General features: G+C 54.8%; 1 protein-coding gene and 1 long non-coding RNA gene across 3 annotated transcripts in view; both read right to left on the bottom strand.

Annotated features, from left to right (window-relative positions):
• Positions 1 to 17853, bottom strand: part of TCERG1L (transcription elongation regulator 1 like) — a 411473-nt gene that overhangs the window by 320936 nt on the left and 72684 nt on the right. The gene's annotated exons all lie outside the window — the stretch shown is intronic.
• On the bottom strand, positions 5907 to 7838 carry LOC308508398. The gene is made up of 3 exons (XR_013995020.1): positions 7546 to 7838; positions 6609 to 6730; positions 5907 to 6136 (listed from the first exon to the last, which is right to left on the bottom strand). It is a non-coding gene; the product is annotated as an uncharacterized lncRNA (long non-coding RNA).

Below are 17853 nucleotides of genomic sequence, written 5' to 3'. Positions count from 1 at the left end.
CTGCTGACAGCTTGTCTTTCCTCCTTTGCACATCGGCTTTCACAGGACACAAGTTTTTAATTTTGATTGGGTCCAATATACCCATTTGTCCTTCTGTAGGTTACGCTTTTGTTGTCAAGTCTGGAAACCTTTGCGAGCCCTAGATGCTTCTGGAGATTTTCGCCTATGTTTCTTGTTTAAGTTTTCATTGCTCTGTTTTATATTTAAGTATGCAACCCACTTTGCATCACTGTTTGTATAAAGGCATGAGACTTCAATGGAGGTACGTTTTTTGCCTGTGGAGCACCATTTGTTGAAAATGTTATCCTTCCTCTGTTTTTGCACCTTTATTCAAAACTGCTTTTGCACCTTTATTCAAGATTCAGCTGGGGGCACAAAGGAAAACTAAACAAGGGGACCACATCAGACCCAAGCTTATCCATAGCAAAGGAAACCACCAACCAAAGCATGTCACTTACACCTCAATAAAAAATTAAAATTATAAAATTGGACAGTCGCTTGGGCATATTTTTGTGGGTCTACTTGTGGCTTCTCTGTCCTGTTGCACTGACCCGTGCCTGTCCCTGTGTCACCAGCACACTGTTTGATCACTGTAGCCACATAGTAGGTCCAGAAGGCGGCTCCACTGATTCTTCCACCTTATTCTCTTTTAAAATTGTTTCAGCTACTTGACAGCCTGTGCATGTCCATATAAATTTTGTAATAAGCTTGCTTGTGTCTACAGAAAGTCCTTTCTTGGATTTTGATAGGAATCCTACGAAACCTATGGATCAGTTTGGGAAGAATTGACAAGTCTTTCTGTACTGAGCCTCTCTTCTCGTGAGCATGGCACCTCCCCGTGTATTTAGGCTTCCTCGATGCTTCCGTCAGCGTGTTGTAACTGTCAGCGTTCAGATCTGGCACATGTGTTAGGTGCCCACCTACATATTTAGTTTTGTGGGGAGCTTTCACGATGGTCTGTCCTCTTCATTTTGGGCTTCAGATGTAGAAATGTGATTTTTTTTTTTTTTTTTGTCTGTTGATCTTGTGTCCATTGACCTTCATGAACTCACTGGTTAATTCTAAGATGTTTTTTGTAGATCCCCTAGAATCTTCTACAATCATGTCATCTGCAAACAGAGGCAGTTCTGTTTCTTTGTTTCCAATACCTATGCTTTTCGCTTTTCATTTCATTTCGTTTCATTTTATTTTATTCTTTGCCCTCTGGGTGTGGCTAGAATTTCCAGTGCTGTGTTGAATAAAAATGGTGGAGGAGAACGTCCTCACCTGGTCCTGATTTTAGGGGAAAGCATTCAGCATCTCACCATCGACTGCGGGTTTGGCTCTAGGGCTTTACAGGTGACCTTTATCAAACTGAGGTCATTCCCCTTGGTCCCTAACTTGCTGAGAGCTTTGATCATGACTGAGAGTGGATTTTCTAGAATGATTTCTCTGCACTCATTGATGGGGCCCTTGCTTTTCTTCTTTGGCTTGTTGATAGGGTAGATTACATCAACTGACTTTAAATGGTGGCCCAGGCTTGCACCCCTACAGCAAATCCGACTCATTTGTAACGTATGATTCTTTTCATACATTGCTGGATTTAGTTTGCTAATATTTGGATGACAAATTTTGCATCGAAGTTGATAGGAGAGATTGGTCTGTAGTTTTTGCTCTCTCTTTTTTTTTGCTTTTGGCACTATCTGTCTGGTTTTGGTATCATGGCACTACTGGCTTCAATGAGTTGAGAAGTGTTCCCTCCCCTTCTATTTTCTGGAAGGAATTGTATAAAATTAGACAGTGGGTGGAATTATCCAGTGAATCCATCAGAACCTGGAGATTTTATTTTGGGGGAGTATTAATCACAAATTCAATTTCTTGAATAATTATAGGGATATTCAGATTGCCTATTTCATCTTGGTTGAACTTTGGTCGTGTGTGATTTTTTGAGGAATTGGTCCATTTCTTCTAAGTTGTCAAATCTATGACCCTACAGTTGTTTGTAATATTCCCTCATTATCTTTTTTAATGATGTAGATAATCCTTGTTTCATTCCTGGTGATTTGTGTCTTTTCTCTTCTTATTTTTATCAGTCTTCCTAGAGATTTATCAATTTCTTGATTTTTTTCAAGAACCAATTTTTGTGTCGTTCCTTCTCTCCACTGTTTTCTTATTTTTAATATCATTGATTTCTGCTCTTTACTATTTCTTTGTCCTGCTTGTTTGGGCTTATTTTGCTCTTCTTTTTCTAGTTTCTAGAGTTAGGAAATCAAGATGTTAATTGGAGACCTTTCTTTGATCTAATGTAAGTATTTAGTGCTATGAATTTCACTCTCAGCACTGAGTGGCATCCCACAAGTTTTGTTGTGGTTTTGTTTTTATGCACCTCTTTTCCTTTTTAGTTTCCTTTGAAATTTCCTCTTTGAGCTGTGATTACTGACAAGTGTGTTGACTTCCCCATGTTCAGAGATTGTCTTGTTGTCTTTCAGTTACTAATTTTTAATTCGATGCTCTTATGCCAGAAGCTTCCTCTCCCCGCCCCCCCCCCCCGGAATTGGGCAGACATTGTCCACGCACCTGAGCACCTGGGATCCTTCCATCATGAGCCTGGGTCTTAGCCATGGGCCAGGAGAGGTAGGAGGAAGCATGACCACCAGCCCTCCCACCTGCTGACTCCGGCCTCCTGTACCCCAGCACGCCTGCCCAAGCCCTTCTTCAGAGCACAGCACCGATGCCTGAAGCATGGAGGGTGCCGAGCATAAGTCGGGGCCTTCCCCTCATTGTCCATGGGCTCCGCATCTGCCAGGGCGCCCTAATTTAACAAATGCAACGTGCAGTTGTATTTTCACAGAAAACAAAAACAGAGGAAGTGCGTGTAGTCAGCGATCGGCAGGAATGGGAAACGCAGGTGCGTTTGCGGGCGCCTGCCTCAGTGAACGTGGCTCCACCAGCGGCTCTGACATGACAAATGACAGCATCACAGTCACAGTGGATTGTCAGCGATCTTCAAAGAAGCCGGTAGATTCCCTTAATTTAATTATCCCACCCTCTGGCGTTTGTTTATGAAGATCACTAACAGTGCTTATTTCTAAAATGAAATGTGCTGTTCTCTAATTGTTCACAGTTCGGAAGAAACAGTAGAGAGCACTTTCAACCATTAAGAAAATGATATTTTAAATGATGAACATACTGTATATGTTTGTACTTTAAGAAAACAGACTGGCAATGTTTGGGGAAATCAGGGAAAATGTACTGACTCCCAGAAGAAAAACACTTCTATCTAAGCGTGCCAGGCGGAGTCTGCGGGCAGCGTCCTGGGAGAGAACGCTCTGGGCGCCTGCTGACCAGGGCTGGGAGCTGGGGTGCTCGCCACCTGCCTGCACCCTGGTTCTTCTCTACCCACTCTGCTAGCCCAGGGGACTGTCCCATAAGCTCTCAGGGCTGGCGCTCAGTAGACACCCAAGGGGGCGCCCCGGCCCATCAGCTCCCCACCAGTGGGTCATGTGGCTTTAAGCACCTTCAGAAGCCGACTGACCTTGGAAAAGGTGGGGACCCTGGGCTGGCCTGAGAGTGAGCCAGGGCCTGCCAGCCAGACACGGAGTGAGTGCCAGGCCCGCCTTGCCCCGGCCGGCCCTGGGCAGCCTGTCCTCCTTGGAGCTCTTGTCCCTGTGTACACTTTGGGGAACTGACGTCCCCTGCCAGGCTTTGGGGATGGGGGGTGACTGGTAAAAGACTATTGTGCCCACGAAGCACTTGGCCACAACTGTCTGGGCACCGACTGAGGCAGGCTTTGTGCTTCTCAGGGGAAAGCAGGGCTAGACTGCAACAGGCCGTGAAGGCCACGGGGCCACGGAGCTGGACTCCATCAGCGGCCCAGCCGTCTCCACGGGGTGTCACGCAGGAAGCCCCACAGGCAGGACAAGGATGCCATGTGGGCAGAGCACTGGGTCCAGAGGTGGTTTGGGTCACCCCCACCCCAGTGGACGGGGAGCCTGGACGGAGGACAGAGGAGTCAGCTCCCGCTGGCAGCTGTGAAGTGAAATGACAAGCTCTAAGGGCCACGTGATAAGCGGGTGCCGAACAGAGTCAGAGAGAAAACGTAGGTTCCCATGGAGACTGGTCGATAAAGACGGAGACGTGAGCCGGGAAGCGGGCTCAGCTGCAGGCCTGCCAGTCCTGCTCAGGGCCAGTGGTGACCCTGAGGCACACGCCAGGCAAAACTGAGTGAGATTTCATTCATTCACTTACTCCCTCACTCATCCAACAAATGTTGATGGAGCACCTAGCAACTGCCCGCTCCGGGGTCTCCCCTTGTCTGTCACCCAACTAAAGCCTGAAGATGAGTCAAGAGCATTTGCCATTTACAACGATGGACTATTCCTCTCTGCACAGCCCAGGAGGGGGTCACGCTTTCCTCCTCCCACTCGGGGTCAGCACGTCCACGCCGAGCGAGCGTGGTCCTGGCCTCAGGGACAGACGAGTCCCCTTCTTCAGGCTACCAGCAGCTCACATTGTTGCCATGTTGTAGATGGTCTCAGCCATGAATCTCCAAGTCATTGTTGGTTTTCCTAGAGTTTCCAGCTGCGATGTCCTTTCCGCTGTTGGGAGAAGCCTCCAGCTTCCCCCCCACCCGTGTGGCTGACTCCACCTCAGCCTCCCTCGGGGCAGGGAGGGTTATTTGAGCCCACAACAGCTTGTTGATTGGGACCTGCTGCTGCCAGGCCAGGTGACGTGGTCACCCTGGGCTCCGAGGTAGCTCCCATGTCCCACATGCTGTGCTAACACCCTGCCTGAGCCTGTGCGCCTGGAGTGTGGTCCTCACAACCCATCAGTACGGGCGCACAGGACAGCTGTGTGTTAAACCCCGCGTAGGTGCTGTTCCTTTGTCACGACATCTGTGTGGTCTACACACACCTCAACTGTCCCACTGACACCTCACTGACAAGTACAGGCAGTGGCCCCACGCACTCCATTCCTGAGCCCTGTCCCCAGGCTCGTCCTCCCCTGCCTGGTTCTCGCTTGGGATGTGCAGCAGATGTTAAGAGATTCTGGAACCCGAGCGACACGAGAGGAAGGTGGGAGGGCAGTGCCGCACTCACAGAAGGGACAGCAGTGACCCATCACTTATGCCGCGCTGACTCTCCCCAAGAAGGGAGTCCACTCGTGAGCAGAAGAGCTGGTACTGGTCTCCAGACCATTTCGCCGTTGGCTTCATTTGTCTTCCCTGATACAGATGTAGACATTATACGTCCCGTCACCTAGAGATGCGGCTATGACAATCGCCTGCTCACGACGTGCTGACTGAGGGGACACTGCCCCTCCCTGGAGCACTGGACACCTCTGCAGAGCCAGGGTGTGCGCGAGGGACAGACCCATCAGGGGAGAGCTGTGAGAGGTGACAGGACAATGCTGTCTGTTCCTCAGCCCAGAGAGCGGTCTGAGTCGGACCCCACGGAGATGGACACTGAGGGGAGTGTGGGGAGATCACGCAGACCCCGGCCCTGAGCCCGTGTCCCTCAAGACACTGCCCACTGTCCCACCCGACCTTGGCGCAAGGAAGCACCATCCACAGAAGTGACTCTCACCAGGAAATTAAAAGTGCGGCAATCAAAACCCAAAAGAAAACCCAGGCACCCTGTGTCAGCATACCGTAGAATATCCTAGAAGTATAGACTCTAGTTACTGCACAGAAGTTAAAACTATCATGATTTGTTGATACAATGATTGTGTCCAGAAGATTCAAGAAAGACAAAAAACTATGAGAATTCATAAGAGTCCTTAAAGTTGTTGAAAAGGTGACCATGTAAATAAATCAATATTTCTGTCTATGGTAGCAATAATCATTGTGGGGGGAATCCCAATACCTTTCATTATCGGGGCAGAAAATATACCTTTTAGCCAGGATTGTTTCTGTACCAATTGAGAGATCTATGTGTAAGGAAATTATGAAAACTTTACTGAGACACATGAAAGAAAAATAATAGAGGCATGCCATGTATGGTAGAAAGAATAATGGCCCCCAGAAGCCCACATCCTGGTCCCAGACCTGCGAAGATGGCACCTCAGATGGCAAACGTCCCTTTGTGACGAAGTGAAAGACCTCGAGTTGGGCGCGTCATCCTAGGTTCCTGGATGGCCTGATGTCCTCACAGGGGTCCTTACAAGAGGGAGGCCGGAGAGCCAGGTCAGAAGAAGGAGGCGAGAAGACAGACGGGGAAGGAACACACTGCTGGCTTTGGGGGCAAAGGCAGGGGCCGCGAGCTGACGACACAGCCACTTCTGGAAGCCGGAAGAGGCGAGGTTTTGACCCAGATTCCCCCCCCCCCAGAGGGAACCAGCCTGCCCCCCCACCACAAGCCAGAACAAAAGTTTGTGTTATTTTAACCACTAGGTGTGTGGTAATTTGTTATGGCAGCAATAGGAAAAATACATCACAATTTTAAGGAAAAGAAAAGAAAAACATAAAACTGAATTCTTCCCCAAATTGTGTAGAGGTCTACCCTGCTGCAAGGACAACCCAAGCCCGTGTTTGTTCAGTGCGACAGCGCGGCTGTAAAACAGGTGCACAAACAGGTGGGACGCTGAGAAGATGGAGGTGCAAACAAGCTCCAGGGGCCCCGGGTACCCACTGGGCGCCTCTTCTGCAGCTTGACGGGTGGTGCTGCTGAGGGGGGCACTGTCTGGGCCCCCGCTGGTGACTGCACAATGGGAAGGTCACCTGGCTGCCACTGTCATCAGTGTCCCATGGCATCTGTCAGAAAACATGCTAAATCAGCGCATATGAAAACAGTGCGCATTTGCTGCTGTGCGGCCTCCCAGAGGCTGGCTCTGGGGGGCTGGGTGTGGGGGGCCTGAGCGGCAGATGGAGAGAGAAGGGGGCAGGCGCCACGCCTGGGGAGGAGGCGGGGGCGGCTGTGTGATCCCAGGCAGCCTCTGGGGCTGTGAAGTGCAGTCTGGAGGAAGGGGCTCCAGGGGACAGTGGGTGGCAGTCCTGGAAGGAGGACTTGTGAGGGGTCCTGGTGAGGCGGCATTGAGGGGAGCAGGGGGAGCCGCAGTGAGGGGGCCAGGAGGCCAAGATGACACTGGCGTCCCCACCTGCGGGTCTGTGTAGACCAGGTACCTAGAACCCAGCTGAGGGCGGTCACTCGGGGAGCTGTCAGGGGGCAGGGGGCTGTGCCAGGAGCAGGGGAGGGGGGTATGGGGATCCAAGAATGTAACAGGAGCAGACACTTTGGGTGAAGGTGGGCGGACAGAGGGCAGCAGGGAGCAGGACAGGGCCCTGGCCTGACCTTGGGCGGGAGGGACTCTGCTCACGCGGCTGGAGACAGTGGGGAACAGGCCTGCCAGGCCTCAGCCAACTGCACCCCCTCCTGCACCCCCTCCTGCACCCCCTCCTGCACCTCCTCCTGCACCCCCTCCTGCACCCCCTCCTGCACCCCCTCCTGCACCTCCTCCTGCACCCCCTCCTGCACCCCCTCCTGCACCCCCTCCTGCACCCCCTCCTGCACCCCCTCCTGCACCCCCTCCTGCACCTCCTCCTGCACCCCCTCCTGCACCCCGGGGTACCTGAGGCCTTCCAGGGAGGAAGATGAAGATGATGGCTATGCCCTTCGCCTCTGAAGTCTTTGAGCAGAAATAAAAGAAGCTTAACTGCTTTTTCCAAAGCCAGTTGATGCTTTTATATTTAAATGTGAACCAAGAAGGCAGCCAGACCATTGAAATTAAAACGAAGCTGTGCCCAGGAAGTGCACAGGAAGTGAGGGCAAAGGCAAAGGTCAGCCTGGGGCACCAGACCCCTCGCCTGATCTCCCCTGGCTTTCACTGTTAAGGGGCTTTTCTATCAATAATGCAGAAAGATATTTGAGAGCTGAGAAAGTTCTGGGCCCCCCGCCCTGTGCTCGGGCACACAAGGGGAAAGAGCCAGATTTGGCTTCCTCTCCTGCTGACAGTCTCTATTCCAGTTTCCATGGAAACAGCCCTCTGAACGGGGCAGGAAGGGGGAGCAAGGCTCTTTAAAATAACGAGTTAAAAACCTTCGTGGGTCTATGTTTCCTGCTACAGGGTTTCCATGGAAACTAAAGCCACATACAAGCTAAATGGAGAAGGCGCTGGGTGTCCCCAGCAAGGGGGACCTGGGGAGCTCCGGGGCAGGCGGCCTCCACCACCGCCCTCCCCACAAAGGGGATGCTGGCCTGGCCCTCATCCCGCCCAGGCCCCTGAGCCAGGGCGCCACAGCTCACAAGGGGTGACCAGAGGGCGGGCGAACTGCTCCCTCACCTCCCGGGACCACAAGGCCTGCGCCCCCAACTGCCTGCACACAAAGGAGAAAGTGGGAGGCCGTCCTCCCTGATCTGCTTCACATCGGCAGGAGCACACACACACACACACACAATCATTCACAAACACACACATACTCTGGCATCCACACGCCTGCAGACTGGGTCTCTGGTGAGTTTCGGTGTCCACTGCACCTTCTCAGGTGGTCGCCATGGGTGGGCCTGAAGCCTGGAGGCTGGGAGGACCCTGGCCAAGGGTGAGAGAAAGCCGTGTGGCCGGACATGTGGACGCAGCCCTGCCCATCTCAGGTGTCTCCCTTTGAGAGGGAGGCTTGCTCCCTGAGACACTGTGGGGCCGGGGACAGTGTCTGGGGGAACAACCAGCAGCACATACTGCTCAGGCCACAGCACCCGGGGACACTTGTGGCCAGATGGCCCCGCACTGGCATGAAAGGAGAGGCCTTTGAGTGTCCCCCTCGGCCTCCTTCTGATCCCTCCTCCTTCTGCCATCTCCATACCACTCGGGACACACCTGCTACGTGGTTTCCTCCGGGTCATGGGTCCCCAGGCCTTAGAGAAGCTCTGAAGCAGGCTCCAGTTGGGATCCCCCCAGTATAGCCCTCTCCACGCCCCCACCTCACCTTTCCTGACCTACCTACAGCCTAACAATAGATCATCCCACTGCGGCTTGAGCTCCAAATGTCCCCTGTCCACCCAGTTCCCTGTTTTAAAAAATTACACTGAAACTTATGATTGATACCCTTAGGCTCATTGATCACAATCGCAGCCAGGCTCCTCCCATCATTGTCCCTGAGTGGCTGCCTCCACCAGAGAACCATGTGGCCACAGGGAAGCCTCCATGCAGACCCCGGAACGCTCACATAGCCTCTGGAGGAACGCCCAGATTTCCCCTTAGGTACCCCAGGCTGGTCTGAGAATGTTACGGCAGTTTTTGGGTGTTAACCCGCTGCCTTCTCAGACCACCGGTGCCCTGATAATAAACGCTTATTCTGTGGCCCAACTCCTGTGTTGGTCTATTGGCTGAGAGACGCAGGCAGCACGAGCCCCGGACTCAGTTACCTCTGGTTTCAGCCACTTATTTCAAACAGTTGCACACATGGATCTGTGTCTCTCCGTTTTCCACCATGACAGTCACCTCTGAGACGCTACAATAAAGAGGCGATAGACGCTTGACGGACCGGGGTGTTTTTAGCTATCACTTGTTTGGGGCCAGGTCCATGCCCCTCACCTGTGCCACCTCCCAGATGCTCACAGAACCCTCAGAGGTCTCCCGTGTGTCAGCCCAGGACAGGTGAGGAGCTGAGGGCCAGGCCGACAGGGCCGATCCACCCACCCAGCTCTGCAGTGCAGAACACGCTTCCAGCTGCCACGCCTTCCTTAACCGTGGAGCTAATACCTGTGCTGCGACTCCTCGGGCCTCCTCCCGGAGGCAACACCTCGAGGTTTCCGGGCAAACCCACTTTCCGGGCTAAATCTAGATGGGGCACACGCGGGCACTGCCGGGGGGGGGGATCTTCCTGCCCCGAGCTCAGCGCTGGGCCTGGCAGGTGGTGTTTGGCAGACAGACCGTGGCCACGGAGAACTGAGCTGGGGGAACAGCCCGGGGACACGTCTCCAGGGTCATGCCGTCCCCAGGAGCTAGAGGAAGGGACAAAAGGCCTTCCGTGTGCTGAAACGTGAAACACTAGTGAGAACCTGGGAGGACACCGAGACGCTCCACCGACCGGCTCTGACGCGTCCTCCTGTGTGCCCCACGTCAGTTGTCTTCCATCCACCCTCCTGGAGCAGGTGCTGGGTACCAGGTGCCCACCAAAGGTGGGCAGGTGACAGGAGAGGACACTCCCTGTGCCACGGCAGGGCGGGGTGGGGGCCGGACCTGGGCGAGCGCTGGCGGCCACTGGGCAGCGGATCAGCTGGCCCAGGTCAGGGTTCTGGGGGGCTGCTCCCGGGGGTGGCGCTGAATCGCCCCCCAGAGGGCAGCCACCTAGCAGAGGAGGTGATGGACATTAAAGCGGCTGCTCGAGGACAGTGAGGAGGGACCGCAGAAGACGGAACCACAGGAAGAGGGGCGGTGCACTGTGACCCTGGGTGTATCCCGCCTGTCTGACCCCAAGGCCTGCGCTCTTGACCTCTGAACTCAGACCTGGCAGGAGGAAGCTGGGAGAGTAAAGCGAAGGAGGAAGCAGGACATCACCAACTTGGAACCTGTGCCGAGAGCCGGCCTGCCTCCTGCTGAACTGGGACAGGCATCCTGAGGCCCCGCGTGGCAGGACCTGGAGCCGCCATCTGAGGAGGGCTGCCTCCCACCCCTCTCTCGGGGCTCCCCAGCCTGGAGGGGCGCAGGGGAGCACCTGTTTATGGAGCGTCCACCCAGGAATGAAGGGAGAGGCCCTGCGCCTGGCACTCGGTGTACAGTAGGTCACGGAGCCCTCGGGCCCTGGAAGTCTCTTCTCGGCTCAGGAAACTGAGGCAGTTTTAGGGGTCCTGCTGCCAGGCAAGGTCGGGTTGCAAGAGTCTCTCTCCTCCCCCCACCCCCCCTTGGGGCGCCGTTTCTTCTCAGCTTTACTTCTGAGCGTGGCTTTGCTCACCAGCCCGGCCTCGGCTGGAGGCACCCAGGAGAAGAGGGGTGGGAGCCCAGGGAGAACGTTCTCGGGCCGGGCTGGCTGGTGGGTTCAATGACTCTGGAGCTGAGGTACAGCCTCCTCCAATCAATTTACTCATGTCAAAGGGCTGAGCTGCCCAAGGGCTTCAGTTCTGATTATGCTAATGGCCCCTAAGCAGCCCCTCAGAAAGCGAGCATTGTGGTGGGAAAGGGGGTCAGTGGTACAGGGACTCCCAGGGCCGAGGCAGTGGGCAGCTGCAGGCTGCAGGAGCCGGCGCCATGACAACCGGCCTTGCCCTCCACCCAGAACACGTGGCTCTTCTCCTCGGGTTTGAAAAGCTGGTAAAGAGCAGTCGATCCGAAGCCAGGGCTCCTCCAGGCTGACCGCGAGAGAACGCACAGTGAGCAGTGGCTGGCAGGTGGCGGGAGTGGCAGTAGGGCAGGGGACCCGAGGGCTGCGGGGGCTGTTCCCTAGAGCCTCCCTCCACCTTGCTCCCTGGGCTCCAGGGCCCTGGGACCGCCAGGGCCACCTGGTCATTTCTGCACACTGCAGCCACGGCCCCACCTGAATGTAGAGCTCAGCCCTTTAGCACAGAAAGTGCCCTAGATACCAAGGGGCTCCCCAAGGGTGGTGGGGGTGAAATCCTGAATATTCTTGAGATTTCCGAAGGAGGTTTCCCGCTTTTCTGAAGGGACAGGCAATCGTCCTTGGGCCTGCTCTCCAGACGAGGGCAGGCGGAGCTCCGAGCACACCTGCTCCTGAGGCCTCCCTAGCACCAGGCACAGCCACGTGCCTCGCACGGCTCCTCCAATGTCCTCAGCACTTGAAATTTCCAAAAGCAACAGAGACGGCAGTCGGACACAGTCAGGAGTGTGCAGCTGCATGCACACACGTGGGGACTGGGAAAGGCAGGCATGCTCCCGGAACGAACGCTGGGTGATTGAGTGATGAGACCACTGACGGTCAGCACCACTGACGGTCAGCACCACTCGGTGTGTCAGGCACTTTCCTACCTACTCCAACTGTGCCTCAGTTTCCTCATCTGTAAAGTGGGGACGTTGATGGACCAGCTCATAGAGCTGGACATGCTAATTCACTCTCTCCAGGTCACACAGTAAGTGGGTGGTGAAGAGGACCCAACCCAGGCAGTTGGACCCCAGAGGGGGTGCAGTGACTCGCAAGGCGTCTCTGGCGGAAAGCAACCACTCGTGACCTGCATTCCATGGGACGGGCAGGGAACAAGATGATTATAAAAATAATAAAAGTACAAGCAAAACATGGGTGAAACAGCCTCATACTAGGCAGACTATGAGCAATTGGGCACATTCCTGTGTCCTCTGGCCATCCACACACATGTGCACGGCTAAGCGGGCTCCAGCAGGCCGAGGGGAGCTGGCCTGCAAAGACGCAGCTGCGGCCTGTTGGGAGCAACAGGACCCCGGGAGGTGGCATGCACGAAAATGGTGAAGGGTCAGGGACAGCCATGTCAGCTCCGCTACCAAAGAGAAAAGACAGACAGACCACTATAGAGGAACAGGTGCAGCTGCTCAGACCCGTCAGCAGCGATGCCTCTCCGGGAATCACGTGCCCACCTGGACGGCAGGGACACCCGACCAGGAGCTGGCCACCCAGAGACGCGTGCCAAGGGGACTGCTCCGGGTGCCAGGGCGGCTGGGAGGATTAAGAGTAAACTCAGAGTCTGCACCAGCGACAGTAACAGTGAGGGCAGCTTGTCTGGGCCGGAGCGCGTACAGGCTGTGACAGCCAGAGGCTCCGTCACAAGGAGGCCGTTCTCTGCTCAGTCTCCCCCTCGAGGTGCATGGACCACCTGTGTCTAATCTTCCCCATCCCTGCTGGTGGGAGAGACTGGATATTGACCACCAAGTTTAAACCCTGTTAAGGAGTCACCGTGCTTCTAACCTGAATTGTGTAAAACCTCTCCACACACCAGCCTGACTCTGCCGATGGCCCCTCTTACCTCCTGCAGCCCTTCAGGTGGTGGCGGCACAGGACAGGCAGGCCTCTTGGGTCAGTACGATGTCCAGCTCTGCCTCCCACCAGCTGTGTGACGTTGCACAAGTCCCTTAGCCTCTCTGCACCTCTGTTTCTTTCTCTACTAAACAGCAGCGGTAACTGCCCATGCCCTGTGGGCCTAGAGGTGGGGAAGGGCAAAGGAATTAATACACGTAACATCCTGAAAACAGCGGCCCATGTCCGTTCGTTACTGCAGGACAGCCAGGACGTCAGCCACAGGAGGAGGGCCTCCCACTGCCAGCAGCCCTGGAAACGGGGCTCCCACCCACTCCTGCCGAGACCTCCGTCCTTTCTGACCAGGCTCCCTATAGGCTCTTGGCTTCCGTCATTCGTGACGTCACGAGTGCATAGAAGTAACGCAGATCGCTTCCCCTTTGTCTTGTCTCTGCCGGCCAAGTAGTCAAGGCCTTGCCCGTCATCCGAGCACCAGGACTGCTGCCCAGCACCTCAGCTGCTGTGACACTCGCACGCTGTGTGCCCCCAAACACCGCCACTGACCCAGGAGCTATGCACCTAGCTCGTACTATTGCAGAGCTTGTCAAAATAAACTCCCCGTTTCCCTTTGTCCCTATCAGATCTATTCACCAATAATATATTGTCTGTTTAAAAGCTCAAATGCCAACAGTTTAAAGTGGTCACCTAAAAATCAGCTCTTTAAATCATCTGATTCGATTCACGTTCACTCCTTAGTTCCCTGGACTGTACTCACTCTGAACACTTTATCCCCGCGGAAAGGTCACTCTGTAAATGACAGCCTCCCCTCCCTGGCCACATCTCTGCTCGGCCAACAGCTCTTCTTCTCACACACTTCAGGTTTACGGCCAAAGGAAAACACAAATGAAAGGCGGGCATTAGCTCTGTTAGATGTCAAGTGCTGATTATCTTTGCAAGTCGGCCGTGCCCTGTGGCGGGCGGGCGCCTGGCAGAGCACCTTATCTCTGCTGACACAAGTCAGAGGGGCCTGAGGTGTCTCTGCACGCGTCCGGACTTTGATCTGCATCCTACTTCTTGATAAACATAAGAAACCGGAAGAAAGACCTCTGGGACGGAGATCACAGAGGGCATTATTTGACATCAAAACCATCCTTTTCCTCAAGCTCTATTTGGTTCAGAAACGTTTTGCAATGAGCCAGTGCTGCATCCACAGCACTCAGAACGAGTGGACGGGCCTGTGCCACACCAGCACCACGCAGCCCTCGGCCAGCTGACCACTGCCGGTGGGCCCGCCCCGCCCCGCACGCGCCCAGGGCAGGCTCGCTCTCCAGTTGCCCACAGTGGAGTAAGGGCCCCTTCCTCTAACTGGCCAGGGCCTCCGGTCCCGTGAGCACCACTGAACACATCCTTGCCCTGGGATGAGGTGACTTAGTTTTGTTTTTAAAGTCAGTTCGATTTCACATGCATTTGCTGTGAATGTCAATAATGCTGCTGGAAAGGAGAGGGTCTAAGACACACTGACCCACAGCTCCGTCCTGCGCCACAGGTGACTGCACACGTGATGGCTGTGTGCATGACGAGCTGTGCACGTGTAAGTGGCCCACATGCACCGACAGATGAGACCAGTGCCCCTCGTCCACACTGTGGTCCAGAGCCCATGATCAGGGCCTAACTGTGCAGTCTGTTTGTATCAAAATTTAATCGCTCATATTGTTTGATTCTAGCGGTAGGCTCTGTGCTGAAAATGTGAAGCCTTTTGAAGACTGTTTGCAATGTGTTTCAAGCTGTTTATAGGCTTCTAGCACAGGGAGTTTGTCAGGCACATTTCATTTTTCTAAACTAAATGGATATTGGCAACGTTAGCCCCGCCAGGACGAATGCACTGGGAGGGCGAGCAGCCCGCATGGCGGCAGCTCCGTCCTGGTTTCCACAAACACCAGAGGGCTCAGCCATCTGGACACGGTCCAGAATTTTTGAAAACTGGTTCATTTTCATGCTCAAAAGAGAGAGAGAGAAGGTGTTTTGCTATTAATGAAACCGTTGCTCTAAAGCCCACCGTGTCCTAGCATGAGTAAGCGACTGAACGCTGACCTCCTCTCACAGCGGGCTGCTAGCCGCACTGAACTTCTACGGGTGTATTGGCCAAGCCCCCAGCCACGCTGGGGGCTGATGCCCACCCTGGCTTCCTCTCCAAGTTCACGGGGCCTAACCCACCGCCCACTGCCACCCGCTCCCTCCACCAGCAAGGCCCGCCTCTTCTCTGCGCACACATCGATTTGCTCAATGAAAGGTTTCTGTCTGTAAACCCAAATCACTGTTTCACTCCGAGTAACACGTTTGTCTCCCTGACACGGTTAACATCGTCCTTACTGCCTCTTGGGGGACACCAAACCCGCCGGGGGAGCCGGCGACAGCCTGTGTGAGTGTTGGGGGCCCTGCAGCCTGAGGACTTGGCACCTGGCACCTGTGCCCTCCCAGAGGCCATCACTTCACATTCTTCTTCCTGTTGCTGCCGCTCCAGCATCTGCCACACATCTCAGTGGCACAGGCCCCTCCTGCGTTGCTTTGGTCTTAAATGTTGGCTCTTGTTTCATGTCACAGCTGTACGCGGCAGAGCCCCAGAGCACACAAGCAGATGTGGAGGCTGCGGCTGTGGGCCGAGGCCCACAGGGTACAGGCAGGCGATGCCGGTCCACACGGGAGCTGGAGGGCGTCGGACCCGTGAGGGACGCAGGCTTCACCTGCCAGGGCCAGGCAGGCCGGGCGCCTGCAGCTCCAGCGTGGGGCTACTTCTGGGAGACACAGGCCCCCCGCGCCACCCCACACACCCAGGAGCTGCTACAAGGATGGGAGGCGGCCACCTCCTCTGCTCCCAGGACTTCGGCAAAGCTGACCAGGTCTGCCAGGGGCATTGTGGGAATTCTACTTTAAACCATGCAACGAGTGGGGGACGATGAATGGAGAATTCTGCCCTGGACAAACCGGGATGCAGCTGCTTGGCATTCCTACCCCGTTCGTCCCCTGCAGGTGGAGTTGGTGAGGACTGAGTGGCACCAGGACGGCCATGTGTCTGGCCTTCCTCACGACAGCGATGCCCCTTCACCCGCAGAAGGGCCTTGCCGAGCACAGCAGCAGGAACACCGAGCAGACTTGACCAGAACCGAAGGGAGATGGCACCTCGCGCCTTGGCTTTCTGGAAGGCCTGGGCAGCAGGCGTGAGTCTCAGAAAGGCTGTCTGGGCTGTCACCTTGACTGTGAAATTACAAAGCAACCCAGCAGTTAGGGGCACTGCAGTTCACTGCCCTTCACTCCGAGGGCCCTCAGGAGAGGTAGGAAAAACCCTGGGAAGGATGCCTTGGTTGGGTTTGTTGCTGAAGTGTCCCCAAAGCTGTGGGCAGTCCGGAACTTCTAAGGCCCAACAATGGGCCTTCCTCGGGGCCAGAGCCTCCGGCACCCTCTGAGACAATTGCTGCAGGGCCAGCTGAGCAGGCACGGCAGGGCGACAGTCAGTGGGGGTCTTGCTGCCGCCTTCATGCTCAGCCTCACCAGAAAACTTGCGAGGCTAAAGGGACGCAGAGAAAAGCAGACACTGAGGTTGACAAATGCTGCTCTAACTAGAAACCTGAAGATTTGCTGCTTCTGCCTTTTCTTAGAAATACGGCTCATTTGCATTTCTCTTGATGGAGTGTTTTGTTTAACCTTGAAGAAAGGCTGCTCGAGCACGCCTGGGAACATGCATGCACACATACGTCAGACATCACTCCTCCTACACCCTTACCTGCGCCCCCCGACCCCACATTTTGGCCCCAGACCTGTCGCGCAGGTGGCTCCTTTCATCTGGTACTCAGATGGCTGCTCTGCATTTCATGTGGCCACTTGTAGCCCCGTCCAGGCAGCTCTCCTGGGATGATACCAGTTACACACACACACAGGGGACAAGTGCTCCCAACTGTCACATCTAAGACATTATTTGAAAAGATTAAAAGCAGAGGGATGAGCATGACATCCCTGCACGGGGTGCAGCTGGGCTCACACCACCCGCCTCATCCTGGGAGGTGGCCCGCGGGGAAGCCATGCCATTTGTTTGGGGATTTAAAATTTAAAAGCCTCCTGGAAGTTTGAGATGACTTCTAGGAGAGCCTGCAGAACGAAGAGTATGGGAGGCCTGTGCTGTCTGGAAGAATCGCGTTGACCGAGAGCATGTGCAGGGGGCCACGTGACAAACCTGTATCGACGAAATGCCAATATTTTAATAACTTTCCTGGAAAAATACGGCCGTATTATTCTCTGTTGGTTTCCTTTCAACAGTGGGTCCTGTCCATCTGGAGGGCGGGGCTGGAGGAGTTACAATCTCAGCTATGGATTTCCTCTCCCTCCCTCCCCGCTCCCCTGCGGGCTCAGATTAGAAATAAGTGAAATGGGTCTGACCACGACAGAGCTGCCAACGCCATTTGGAGCCAGGGCTTACATTTCCATCTGGTGACAAGAAAACTAGACCACTTTTGCCAGTTCAATTTGCTTTTGAATAGCTGTGCCGTGAAAGCACGTCTTCACACAAGGAGCGTGCACACACACGCAGGGACACACACACACATACCTACGTGCACACACACGTGTACAACACACACCTCCCGGGCCCCGTCCAACGAGTGGAGGGAACCTGTGAGGAAGGAGCGCTCACCTCCAGTGAACACAATGCCACAGCCGGACGCTGCTCAGGGGCTGGAGAGCACAGGGAACCGGGGTCCACGGAGGCAGGTCAGGGCCCGAAAGTGCCCCTGGGGCAGGGGGGACACAGCCACACCCACCCTCCCCTCCTAGAGCTCTGCCGTGCAACACTGTACCAGTCAGCGATACTGCACTCAACACACAAGAGGGTGGACACATCTCGTGTTAAGTGTTCTTACCACAAGACCATACAATTTTTGAAGAAGAGTAAAATCAGGAAATACAAAATAGAGAACTAGCCCTACGTGAAACAGGTGAGGAAAACAGACAGGTACGAG

Source organism: Rhinolophus hipposideros (genome assembly GCF_964194185.1).
Source record: "Rhinolophus hipposideros genome assembly, chromosome: 15".
Taxonomy (NCBI): Eukaryota; Metazoa; Chordata; class Mammalia; order Chiroptera; family Rhinolophidae; genus Rhinolophus; species Rhinolophus hipposideros.
This window is presented reverse-complemented; position numbering and strand designations above follow the sequence as displayed.